This window comes from Sinohyriopsis cumingii, chromosome 10, assembly GCF_028554795.1.
Source record: "Sinohyriopsis cumingii isolate HCF-2022 chromosome 10, ASM2855479v2, whole genome shotgun sequence".
Taxonomy (NCBI): domain Eukaryota; kingdom Metazoa; phylum Mollusca; class Bivalvia; order Unionida; family Unionidae; genus Sinohyriopsis; species Sinohyriopsis cumingii.
In genome coordinates, this window is record NC_142970.1 from 25633440 (window position 1) to 25648196 (window position 14757).

Genomic DNA, 14757 nt, shown 5'->3' on the forward strand with positions numbered 1-14757 from the left:
GGATAAAACCGGAATTGCGAAAAAGAAATGGGGGTCACGTGATTGTGTTTATGTCACTTGCACCAAAAATGACACTGACGACAACCAATCATTTTACTCCAAGAAATCAAAAAAAACTTGCTGACATCTTAAATCATGTAGTCCCATCATGACTTTGGAAACAACCATTTTAAAATAAAATATAACTTGCTTACAAAGGTAGCTACAAGTTCTGAAACTGACATGCAATCAAATTAAAATAAACATGCATTAAATCAGCTATATGTAACACACGATCTTTTTATGTAGAGGCTCATTGCAAATATTAATTTTTTTAGCTTCGTTAAAACCTTTTATTTCGTCGCTAGTAAGTTGTAACGTTGGCATGATATATTTTAAAATTCTTTTCATTTTTCGTCTTCTTCCAGCAAGCTCAATAATAGCCAACGAGCTGGATTTTCACCACGATATAATTTAATAGGAACACTATATCGCTCATCAGCACAAACTTTATAGGCAACACTACAAGTAATATGATCATGATAATTTTGTATAATCTGTTTTTACACGATCAAGCTTTACGACCAGGGCCTTAACGTCAGGATAGATCACAAATGGCACTTTAAGTTTATAATGAATTTTTTAATATTTTGCAAACTTGTTTTCATCGTTTGATAGCATATGTATATTCTTTGTATTTGTTTGCAATAACCTTTATGTTTGTCAAGTGCTACTTTATTTGTAATTCCAGGCAGACACCTGAAGTACAAAAGTTTGATATTATTATGTTTGTTGATTTGAGATCCAACCAACCGCGAAGAATATTTTATAAAACAATAATGATCCTGACATAATAATACATTTATTGTGCTTTAGTTAGCAGAATCATTAATATTTAACGGATAAACATCAGCTATGTCAAATATCGAAAACACATTGATTGTGATTGGATCATTCTGTTTTTCAAATTTTGGAGCATCTTTGACCTTTACACGAAGATGGGGGGCCCCGAGTGGCCGAGTGGTCTAAAGCGCTCACCGTTACGGATCACTGCCATCTCACATCTGTCTGCGTGAGTTCGAGTCTAGGATTCGGCTAATGTGGTTATGTGAGAAAGCTTGCCAGTATCTTCTCGTGAGTCGGTGGTTCTTTCCGGGGGTTTCCCGGGTTCTTCCTCCACCATTTATACTGGCCGCCATGTATAGCATATCTTGTGCTTAAAAATGGCGTTAAACCTTACAACAACAACAACAACACGAAGATGGATTCCATTAAAATTTAGTATATGAGCATGATAAACATATTTTGATACTCTATTATAATTTCTATTAACAGGAATAACGCTGATAATACTGACCACTTAAAACATATATTATCTTTATTAAAAAGTTTAGTGCAACTCCTGGTGTTTTTTTATATCTTGTTTGGTAAATCTTTGTATACAGGTACCCGCACCGGAACCCCGTAACGGAGAATATTGTTATGTATTGATATTCACATCAATGATTTGATTAAAAATTGAACCACTATCCATATGTGTAAACTCATCAGTTTTGCTTCTCAATTTCATCATGCATCTGATTATATATTTGATCGATATCATGATGCATCGGGTTATATATTTGATATATATCTTCCCCGGCAGAGATTTTTTTTGTTTTTTAACTGACCCAAGGTTCTGCTGTTGCAAGATTTGTAGCATGACGCGAAGCATCATAAGAATTAATTTAATGAAACCTAATTTTAAATGTTACTAGCACCTTTATACTTTTATGAATCGCCGTCAATATTAAGAACATTTTTTTAAAAAAAAGTTCTTGAGAAACTCACAGGCCGCTCGTGGTCACGTTTTATGTAAATGGTAGCCTTTTTCCTGGTTTTGTGTTTAAAGCAACCTTTTTATTATGTGTTTTACAAATTGCTTTAGCCTCTTTTTGCGACCTACAGCCTTAGTACGATGCTGTCGCTGTAGATGATATGTTTTGTCAAATCCATTCAAAGCTGCATCATTGAAAACATATTCTATCATTTAAATCATATTATCAGGCGATTTTTTAAAATATAAGTATAATTAGATTTGCCTATAGTATAATGACCGAAAATTTGGATGCCAATACATTTATCACACTTTATTATAATGACAATAATGCAGTTAGCAATATTGGACAGATTTTTAACGTAAAATCATAAAGAATCTTTCAAGGAAAAGAAGAACAAGATGGACAGCAGATATTTGTGTCTAGTCTTCGCGAAGATGGTAAATCAGAATTTAGAATGGCACACAACTTTGTTTGGGAAATATTTCGCGGACAAATACCTGATGATAGCATTATAGTTTACGCTGATGGTAATAAGAAGAATATTTGTACTTATAACTTAAGATTACAGTATCGTTACAGAACGCATGCGGTTTTTGCGAATTACGAGGCTGCAGCTGACGGTACTATAGGACATAGAAAGAAAAAGAGACCTATTGGTAATATCAGTAATCATGGATATTTTGCACTAATTATTTCAGGTCTAGGATAAAAATAAGTTTGTTATAAATCACATCGTTTTGTATATGAATGTTTGTATGGTATGATACCTAATGTATTTGATTTGGATCACTTTAATAACATTACATGTGAAATAGGGTTGAGAAGTTATATCTGATAACACCGGGTGAAAATCAGACAAAAGATTATATTCACAGATCATTAGAAAAAATACAAGTAAAATCAATAAATAAAGACATTGGTGAGGAATTAGTTTGGCAGTCAATGATCGATGCTACAAAATATGTTGGTATTATTCTAGCTAAGTAAAATCAATAAATCAAGACATTGGTGAGGAATTAGTCTGGCAGTCAATGATCGATGCTACAAAATATGTTGGTATTATTCTAGCTAAGTAAAATCAATAAATCAAGACATTGGTGAGGAATTAGTTTGGCAGTCAATGATCGATGCTACAAAATATGTTGGTATTATTTCTAGCTTAGTAAAATGTTTGATGTATGGGGTCTATAGATCAGCTACCACAAAATATAAGAATAATGCTAAAATAGAATTTGTTCATTAGTGATTTCCTCCACTGTAGCATAATTTATTATTCTTAATGACCTGAATAACTCCAACAGAAACAGAAAGATCTACATGTAATTTCTGATCTTGTATGAAATTTATTTTTTTAGTGTTTTTTAGTCAATTTTTCAATTATGGAGCAAATATATAGCAAAAATCATTGTTTTTGTTTTGTTGTCAGATTTTTATAAATCACATCGTTTTGTATATGAATATTTTCGTGGTATGATACCAAATTGATAGGCTGTTGATGTATGCTTGGCTCCGAAAATAACCTTTCTGACATGACTTTAAAATCCAAAAATGTGTGACAGTGGAATCACACATGACAATTATTCTTCATCATTTAGCATTGATCTACGGTGCACAAGTCCTAAGCTGAATTCTTGATTAGCATCAAGAACCACAGGCCACACATGTTTCTTGGTCGTCTTGCATCATGCTGTCTGCTTTCTGGATGATCAGTTGTATCCTTTGCAAACATCATTGACGGACCAGTCAATTTTGAGTAATCATCGATGTATCATGCAAGGCCATAAATCGTCGTGGCAGTATCGACGTTTTCCGGGCACGATTAAATGGGTTTTCCATCAATCATATATATGGCACTTTTAAATAACGTAATAATACCATTGTCAACAAAGCCAGGTCGATTGCCATTTTTGATTCCTGTACAATCTGCATGTAAAAGTCTACCTTCTAATCCAGTGAATGCCTCAGCGGGTAGGAAATAGCTGCTTGTATCCTGAACTTGAAATTCGATTCGTCCACGCTGATTTGGCTCTCATGCTTCATAAGAATAATATTGATAATCGTACACAGATTCATCTTTGAGAACTGGTACATCCATGTCAAATGCTGAATCAGATATACGTTTGAACATTTTATTACAATTGCAATCGTCTAACAAGAAGACCACTTCTGATAGTAAGCTTGCAGTTATATTTTTTCTTTTTCTGAAAATGGTACACCAGTCAGCTCTGCTAGTTTTTGATCTGCTGCTTGATTTATTATATTACTAGCATTTGAAGGCATAACTTCAGTGCTGGGTAATTTACTGACGGTTGTTTTCGTCGTATTAATCGTGCTAGTCTATCCTTGATTGTTGAGAATGCTCTACTGGCAACTTCATCAACAACACTAATAACTTTATCACAAACAAAGTCAATAGTTTTCATTGATAATTTTTTGCAATCGGTATTGCTTTTGGGGCTGTCTTTCTAAATAGACCCTGAACAATATCACCGAGTCCATCGCCGTAGATCGCTTTGTATGTTGGTAATCGCGAATTTATCACCCCGACCATGATCGGTCCACGTTGAGCATTATGTATGATCATCTTATTTTAGTCATTGTATCTAATTGCATTCCCTCAATCACTGTGAAAATCATCAACAATTTCATCAATAAGAGACCGATAAACACTATTGTCCATGATACCGCCTGTAAATAATCGTTGAGAAATATCAGTTGGTTCATTATTTCTGAGGAATTTTTACCGGCTCGTTTTTCGACAATCAGAATTTTTATATTTCAACATCTGTAAGGGCGTTGCTGGGACTTGGAGCAATTAGACCATTTCCTCGAGTAACAAGACCACTTCCAGTGGCACTGGTGCTAGACAGTATTTATCTTCTTCCTTCACCCATAACCATCATCGCATCTTTCATTGTTTCTAATTCTTCTTCCTCATTTTTTGTTTACACTTCTTTTTTTTTTTACCTGTTTTTAAAGTTTCTAAGTTAGTGACTCATTTCTTCTTCTCTTAGTCTCATTTCTTGCTTTACGTGTTCAGTATACTCATATACTTTCTGGTTAAAGAGGGCAATATTATAAATATCTTCCCAAGATCTGATTTGCGGTGTATTAAGAGCGATGCGACATACATCACTAATCCAATCGGAAGCTTTTAGAGGTTTAACATATTCGGGTTTTATATACTTATCTCTATTACGATATTAATACGCGGCAATGTTAATTACTTAGTCTGGGTCTTTGACAGCGGCACTACTTTCAGGCGTAAATTTGTGATGTGATGTGTATGATGTGATTTGGATTTTTAACGTAGCTTTAACAATTTTTCAGTCAAATCGATACGATGTCTGCAGTGTGGCAGTTTATTGTGATGTCTAGCACTGGGGCATCATGCCGCAGACATGCAGCATTGTGTCCAACCCAGTCACATTATTCTGATAGCAGGCCAACTAGTCCTAACGCTAACCTCTTAATGCTGAGGCAGCTGTTAGTACCATTTTTGTAAGTCTTTGGTTTGACTTGGTCGGGGATCGAACCCACGACCTCCCGCATCCGAGGCGGACACTTTAACCATTAGGCCACCGGAGCGGTCAGGCGTAAATTTATTCATAATGTTAATTCTGACTCTTGGCAGAGGTAGTGATTGGACTTCAGGTTGTGGTTGAAGAGGTTGCTGGGGTGGTGGTTCAGCTGCTTGAAGACGGCCAGCAGTATTTACAAGTAATGTCTCGAGAGCTTTTTGTGCCCCCTCAGTTGCTGTAAAAAAAAATTGTTGGTTCGACAGTAAGTTTAAATAACTGTTCTGTACTCTCTGAAAATTACACCAGAGACTCATGAAGCGCTTGTAGTTGCTGCTTGACAGCATCACGAACACGGATATATTTCTTAATTGCCTCTAGTCGCTCTCGAGCTAATCTAGATGTGTGAAATTCCATTACTGATATAATGATGATTTAATTACGCACACACTACAGCAGCAAGGTGGGTGCAACCAAACACGAGTGTCCGACGGGTAACCAAGCACATTTACATATTTGAAAACACAAGCGGCAAACGATAAAGTAACAAGATGAGCTAACTCAATTAGAGAAGATCTCTGTCATTTAGAAGCTTTGACCTTGTATTTTCATTTTTTGTATGAAGCTATATTTTCAATGAAAACTTACTCCGAAATTGGTTTGTTCACACTCCCTGCTGTTCTGGGAGTGATTTTCGTCTTCGTATTAATGGAGCTAGTCGCTCTTTGATCGCAGAAAGTGCTTTACTAGCTACACCACCCATATTATTAGTACCTTTATCACGGACAACATCAATAGCTTTCATTTATAACTGCTTTACAAGGCATACCGCTTTTGGGGCTTTCTTTCTTAATAGACGCAGAATAATATCACCGAGGCCAACTCTGTATATCATCAATTTCATCGATAAGCGATGGATGAACATTCATGTCCATGGCCGCACCCGCAAAAAGTCCCTGACAAATCCCAGCTATTTCATTGACAATTTCTGTGAAATTATTACCAGCCCATCGCCCAAATGCAACTAATATCTTTAGTCGATCAACGTCGGCAAGGACGTTTATGGTAGCACTTGTAAAAGCAGTAGCAAAACTACGGACAGTGGCACTAGATGTAGAAATATCAAAAACAGTACATGGATCATAAAATTCGTCTGGCGATGGTGATGATGGTGGTGAATGCGGTAGTTGTGATGCTGGTGGTGATTGTTGTCTCCTTCGTAAAGATCGACGCTGAGTAGGGCGGTAAAGGTGATTATTGTCTCCCTCGTCGAGCTCGAAGCTGCGGGTTAATGATGATGATGATGTGATATTGATGGTTGTCTCGCCCGCGGTTTATTAATTTTTTCATACAAAGTCTTTGTACTTCTATTCATGCTATTTTCCTTTGATTGCTAAAATACTCCAGCGTTCACGAAACCCAATAGCATACCATTCTTTTTCTGGAGTGTTATAAGTAGTCAAATGGGACGATTCAGGGACAATGGGAAAATACATTAGAGACTCCCCCTGATCTCGGTCATTTAGAGGCTTCGGTTTGACGTTGTTGAACTTGTATTTTCATTATAATTTCTTTTGGTATGATGCTTTATTTTCGATTAAGATTTGCTCCAAAATTGCTGTGTTCATATTCTCTGCTGTTCTGGCCGTGATTTTCGTCTTTATATTAATCGTGCAAGTTGTTCCTTGATCGCAGAAAGTGCTTTACTAGCAACATCACCTATATTATTAGTACTTTTATCACGAACAACATCAGCAGCAGAGAGGGTGAACAGACCATAAAATTCCGACAAAACAAATAAAACAAACAAATAAAATCATCTCGTAGAAAGGTCAAGATTTTTACAAATGAACTTTTCCTTGAGATGTTTTATTTCTGTAATGACCGATTGTACTAATAAAACCTCAGTTCGAAATAGTAGCTGAAAAAATAAAGTACTCTACGTGTTTATTTATTTTTGTTTAATTTTTTGACGACCAACGTTGGTAGGTACCCTCTCTGCTGCTCCCCTGTTACCCAAATATTTTATCAAGACCCACACGATATCTTGTTCTTGGATCATGTAAATTTATTGTTATAAATCCATGCGGAGTAGCTTGCGCTCGTGAGAAGAAATTTTTGAATTTAATTATATCCATGTCACCACCACACCAAGTTTGACGAATATTTCTAAGTGTGTGTGTGTGTCTACGCCATTAAACACAACTAAAATGTTGCAGTTGTCTCTGATCACCTTCGGAATTTGTGTATATCGTTGAGTAACATAGATCACGTCTGTATTTTTGTGTCTACCTCGGGAAAATATTCTGGCTGGATTTGATTGTTTATCTAGCATCACATCGTCGTATACAACTAAATTATTAATAAATCCGTCTATGGAATCTACGGATGGTGCTTCATTAATATCGGTTATAAACTCTATGACATCATTATCTTCATCCAGTAATCGTGCGTTTTCATTGAAATCTTTAAGTACATCATAACATCGTTGATCATCAACGGATGGTGCTACTAAATATAATTTATCCCATTTCAACCATCTCATTATCAGATTAAGTAATAATTGCGTCTTACCCGATCCAGATGGTCCTATGATAATCATTCTGATGGAGTTCGGTAGCGCAGGATGGTGTTTAACTGGCTCTCGCTGCCGAGTTGCTGAGAAATCAATTATATCCATATATATTATAACATGAATTTATAATGTTTACGCTGTAAAGTTAAAACTCCAACTACTGATTTAGCTACGGTTATAACAAAAAGCAAAAAAATAGCGTACGGTGGAAAATGTTCTATATGCGGTAGAAAGAAATTTTTGTTTTTACCTAATAGGCGCGGTGGTGATATTGCTAATTTGATGTCAAAGTTTCCAGGTGCTCCATGGGCTAAATACAGTGGAGAAAAACATCTACCAGGATATAATTATTGCGGTCCTGGTACTCGACTCGATATCAGGCTCGATAATCAGGATCAACCAAAACCAGGCGAGGAACCAATAAACGCTATTGATCGAGCTTGTCATGCTCATGATGTAGCTTATAAAAGTCAAAATCTACAACATAGGCATATTGCAGATGTGAAATTAATTCATGCATTAAATTCTATAAAAAATAAAAATATTAGAGAATCATTAGCTAATTGGTTAGTAAGATCCTCGATGAAAGGTAAATTAGCGCTTGGGGCTGGTAATTAATAATGGAATTAATTTATTATTCACCAAGAGGATACTGGAGAGGCAAAGCAGCAATTGGTAAACTCGCTGATGCAGCAGCGGTTAAACATTCTACTGCTAAAGCCTGATTATCCAAACAAGCAATATGGCAAATTTATCTACCACGTCCTAAACAAATTCAGTACGCGTATTTCGATGTCAGTGTTCCTAATGAAGTTCATCAAGCTGATATTCTGTTTTTACCGCATGATACTGTGCGTAGAAAAACGTACAAATACGCGCTAACCGTAGTTGATGTTGCAAGTAGATATAAAGAAGCAGAGCCGCTATCAGCGAAAACATCATCTGAAGTAGCCGATGCGTTTGAACGAATTTATCAACGAGGACTCGGACCACAAGGTGGTCTGCGATGGCCACAGCTACTACAGGTTGATCCTGGTAAGGAATTTCTTGGTCCAGTATCATCGCTGATGAAACGACATAATACCAAAATACGACGAGGTCATACTGCAATTCATCGTGATCAAGCAATTGTTGAGCGATTTAATCGAACACTTGCTGAGCGGTTATTTGGATATCAATACGCGAGGGAATTTATTCAGGATAAAAGATCTCGCGAAAGGGTGGCAAGATTACCAAGCGTGATAGCTGCATTAAATAATGAGATCACACGAACAACCAACATGAAACCCATTAATGCAATTACAAAAAAAAATATACCAACACAACGAAAAGATGTTAAAAAACAAAAAATATTAGGTGATGTCACAGTCAGATATTTATATGAGCCTGGTGAACTTGAAGGTGGTAAATGAAGAGCGACTAATCCTATTTGGAGTGTTACCACACACAAAATATCTACCGTGACAAGATCCACTGGGAGAAACGCAGGCGTTTCCAGACCTGCAATCTACAGATTAGATTCGGCCGCTCCTCAACGTGGATTTACACGTGAACAACTACAAATAATTCCCGCGGATACACAACTACCACCAAAATCACTTCAGTGATTTCGATCACTTAACTAGCACCCAAGGCGCTAGCGCTAAGGGTGCCTGCACCCCGACGTCGATTACACTCAAGACAGGTCAACATGGTATTTTCTCGTATATGACCGCGACTATTATCTTTTCTATCTACGGTAAATTGTCTTGAATCATTACTCGAATACCGCCATAACATTATACAATTACAATTTGTGCAATGATTATTCTGCTGCTGTTTTAACTCAATAATAAATTCAACATCAAGATCAAAGTCACGTTTATTTTTTTTATCAGATTGTTTGTATCCGATTAATTTTTTTTCTTATTATATCATCATCGATGATGTTAAATTTATCAACGATTTCAGGAATTATAATTCTACGTAATTGAGATATTTTTCTGACCCTCGATACCGCTAAATAAACTAAATTTGACCACTCGATGCGATCGTCTACAATCCAGACTCGTGTATCAGAAATAGTTAATCCCTGAGACGAGTGGATTGTCATAGCATATCCCAACACCCATGGAGATTTGTCAGCGTGTATTGCATCTTCGACCACACTGATATCAACGGCGACAATATCATTTAATACGAGATTCTGTTTCCTTGACTCTGTCAAGGGTCCTGGAATATCAACATTAATATTCTGTTTTCGTGTATCTGATGGTCTATAACACAACGGTACCGGTAATTCTGAATATTTTTCTTTATGTAGTTGAAATAACTGCTGTTGTAAAGCGTCTCTGATTATTTTTCTACTTGCTACGATCAAATCGGTGGGTCTCCATAATTTTAAAAAATCACTCATTGATGTCTCTGAGATCACTCCACGTATTATTTCACACTGAATTTTGTTTGATTGTAATCTGATTAATTTTTTAAACTCCCTCAAATTTGCATCAAGAGCTCTATGATCATCATCTATTTCTTCGTAATAATCAACGAAATTTTTTAACCAATCATGTGGAGATGGTTCAACAAAAGGCGGCGGTTGACCATGATCGCCACACATTATTATAGCGGTATTTTTCGTCAACAACCAATCAAGAAACGTTTTTAATGCATCCAATGACACCGTGCATATCTGATCCCAAATAATTATTTTAGGTATATATTTTTCTCCCATCCGTTCAGGAGTCCATGTATCTCCGCGCCACCGAAAGAAACTATGATACGTACACGATTGTACTTGCCGCTGTTTCATCTCACGTGCAAGTCTATGTGTGGGTGTCAGCACGATTATATCTGAATTTCTAAAAACATTAATCGTTCGAGTTGTTTTGCCGCATCCACCAGGTCCATTTAGATATACTGTCTTATATCTGGTTATTGGATCACTCAACGATGGTGCTTTCGACATTTCTGATATTTTATTACCCTTACGATAAAAATCTCTCATTGGAACATCTGCTGATTCTGCATAATTGTGTAATAGTTCCTTTTTTATTCTCCACGAACCCCATCGTTCATCATTACTTGTAAATTTCATAACAGGTTCTAAATATTTACTCGAAATATAAAACGAATCTGTTGCGACTCTGACTGCGGTCTCAGGAAATCTATTGATCATCGATAATAAATTTATAGAAACATAAGCCAACATGGAAGATCTTAGATGAGTATATTGTGGGGAGACGTCATTTATGTAACTAACGATCGTACCCAATTTTGTTTCGTCGGATAAATAAACACTTTCTCGATTTACAAATATATTTTTCGCTGTTGTGTCAGCGATTATAAAATCGTACTCGGCATCATCTAAAATTAATCGTGCGTGATGTCTTTTATAATCATATGCACCACCTTGAGTAAATTTACCTATAATTTTTCTACCGAGATCTTTTGCGGTTTTGAATTTATTAGGAATATCATCTTCGGAAACATCAGGATATTTTTCCTTAAACTCGATGATAACTTCAGAATCTGACATGGGCAACCAAACTTTGGTCTGTGCATGATATGATATAATTGCCTCACTGACCACCAACGATGTCAGTATCATACAATCTAGCATATATCGTAACAAAACTATAGGTGCCCAACGTTTTTCACAAAAATGTCTACCAAACCAAACATAACAAATCTTGTGAAGATTTTCGTTAAACTCGAATGATTCAATACAGGCGAATCCAGTCAGATCAAAATCAGGTAATGGTCCATTAATTGCCACTCGCGTCATCTCGTTTGTTGGGTGACCAAATCTTTCAAAGTACACAGAACAATCTCCGTATCCCAGAAAACTTCCTGGATAACATGCAACCATATCAACCGAAATAACATCATTGTAATTGTATTTGGTATTCCATAATCCGCCATGTCCGTATTCGACGCAACTTGCGCGTACGTCCTCAAGTAAATCAAATCGTGTTGGTTTCCATGAATTTCTTTCTCTGGCGAAATGAGCCGCAACAGATGGAAAGGTAAAACAATTAGTTAGTAATTTGTCAGTATTTTCCGCGTGCTTGCACTCTAAAAACTTCACGAGATTTTTCATCTCGTCATGGAGGGATTCTGTGCGATATATTTCACCGTTTGGTTTGACAAACTGATCAAATTCACCTTCTTCATTACTTTTAAATAACCATACCGATACAGGATCGGTTTTACTTATTTCGTTGATAAAATCAAACATGCCTCCATCAGAATTATCTGTGGGGTAAAATCTAACAGTTCGATCACGTGGAAATATTGTTACTGCGTTAGTCCATGCGTGCGCGTTATGATCGATAATATTTATTGGAGCTCCCTTCGATTTATATTTCGATTGGTACAGAATTTCTCCCGTTATTGTCGCTACGGTTATTGGAAATTTTAAGATTTTTCCTAACTCAGCAACATCTTTTATTGTAGCACCGGTATCCTTAACTGAATCAGCCCACGAGTTTATTTTTTCACGCCTTAAATCAGTTAATCCATTTCTACGCATCGCGTTTGTAAAGTGTTCTATTACTCGTTCGGCTACACAATTTAACCTTGAAAATTTCATCGGCGCTAGTTTATCAACGTTGGGTTTTTTATCTATCTCATAGTTTCCATAAATAACCGCTGTTACAGGATATGCTCGCTCATAATACGATTTGTCAATACCCGTCAGTAGACCCGGTCTGGAATTTTTACTTAATATGACAGTTTTATTATTGCCAAGGACAGGATCATATTTGTCATGGATAATCCAACTACCTGTTTCTGTTAATACAATAAATTTTACTCTGAAGAAATATTTTTGATTGCCCTCGTATTCAGCGATGTAGTTAATGATAGTTGCCGCTCGCTTGTCGTTCGTTGTGGCGTCCGTGACTTTGTCGACACTGACTTTGTCAGCTTTCTTGACTCCGTCAAGTAATATGATCTTGAACGTTGACCATGTATGAGATGCCCCAACCGTGTAAAATTCTTTCTTGGCGTCGTGAATTTTCGATATCAAACTTTTATTTTTCGGATCAACCAAATCTCGTACTGGCAAGTCAGAAGATAATCTGTCGAGGTTGAATTTATATTTAACAGGTCTAGTTTGGGATAATCTCTCAAACTCGTTCATATAATTAAAACAAATATTTAAAATAAAAAATATTATATATACAATGTCTCAATGCGGATGGTTGATGATCGGCTCAGTAAATCGATGCAACAACTCCTGCAGAAAGGAATTTTGTTGGATGCACTCACAAAACATACGACGAGGAAGTCTAGGACCAATACCATGTCTGCGGTGTGGTATTGGAGTGCGAGGAAAAACAGAATTATGTGGAAAGTGCGGCGCAAAACGGTTCAGAGAACTTAAAAGATATTATGACCAAAAAAATAATAACGGTGAAAACGCTATAAAATCCGTGGAGGATTATATATCAAGATTTCAGACAAACAATGATTTAAACAAATAATATTATTGCATATATGGAGCAAAATATATTTATCCCACATCCTGTCATAACAAACTATGAATCAAATATTAATGGTATCATCAGACACTGCAAGTTGAAGAGACAAATTGGTCATATTAATAATCATGGTTATCAAGCGTTCACATTCACATACGAGGGGGGGAAGAAGGGTTATTTCTGTCATAGATTTGTGTATGAGTGTCATAATGGGATGATCAAAGACGGTCTTGTTATTGATCATATTGACGGGGATACTCAAAATAACTCCCTACACAACCTTCGAGTTGTCACACGAAGCGTGAACTCTGCATGTGGTAATTCAGGAAGATGTAAGACAATCGGAAAGAGGGCGGTAATTTCCACAAACACGGAAACTGGCAAAGAAATTATATTTCAGTCTATGAACGCGGCTGCGAAATATTTTGATATTGACTCGCGTGTGGCAAAATACGTCGCAGAAAATATAACCAGATCTACTTTCTCGAAAAAATATAAACAGAAAATTACCTTTCAGCATCAATAATTATCATCACCACATTGAATTAATTTTTTTAATTTATGTCACAGTATGTCCTCCATACACTACTGAATTTTTGATTATATAAAAGGGAGATTACTTTGTAATATATAGTTTTCTTCGTAGATCTTTGATTTTTTATGATCGTAATTAGTCAGTTTAACTAATTACATCGTAATTAATTACTCGTAGAAGTATTTTTTTATGGTTTTTAAATATTTCCCGTCATACAACATTTCGAGAAATCATGATAATGTTATTGATCCGCAAGGAAGCTGTAATACAGGTACAGAACAGAAACCGTTGTCATGGTAATCGATCTGCAGGTGTGTTCATGCCACTGTTATTATTGATTCGCAGTCTGCTTAGGAAAACCGCTGTTTTATATTCAGAAACTGTTGTTTTAAATACAGAAACTGTTATTATTCAGAAACCGCTGTTTTATATTCAGAAACTGTTGTTATAAATACAGAAACTGTTATTATTCAGAAACCGCTGTTTTAGTGTAAATATTGGTTCCTTAGCTATATAGCTTAGCTATATATTAACTTCCGAAATATATGTTCGTAACAAGGTTTGATAGCTCAATCAGTATGGTATTGGACTGTGACGCTCGCTTTCCAGGATCGAACCCCCATGGCTGACAATTTATCGGTGGTGTGCGCATAATTGCGATTTTCATAATAATGGGGGAACCGCAAAACCCCCCGCTCAGCAAAATTCAACCACAATATTGACTTGTGGTTGATACATATTTTCGTATCATCCACTGGATTAATTATTGTGGGTGGGATTTTTGCTGAGCGTATATGCTTGTACTGTCCTTAGTTAAGTTATATGTTTGTGCCGTCCAATGCATAATCTGAGCTCGCTAATACAC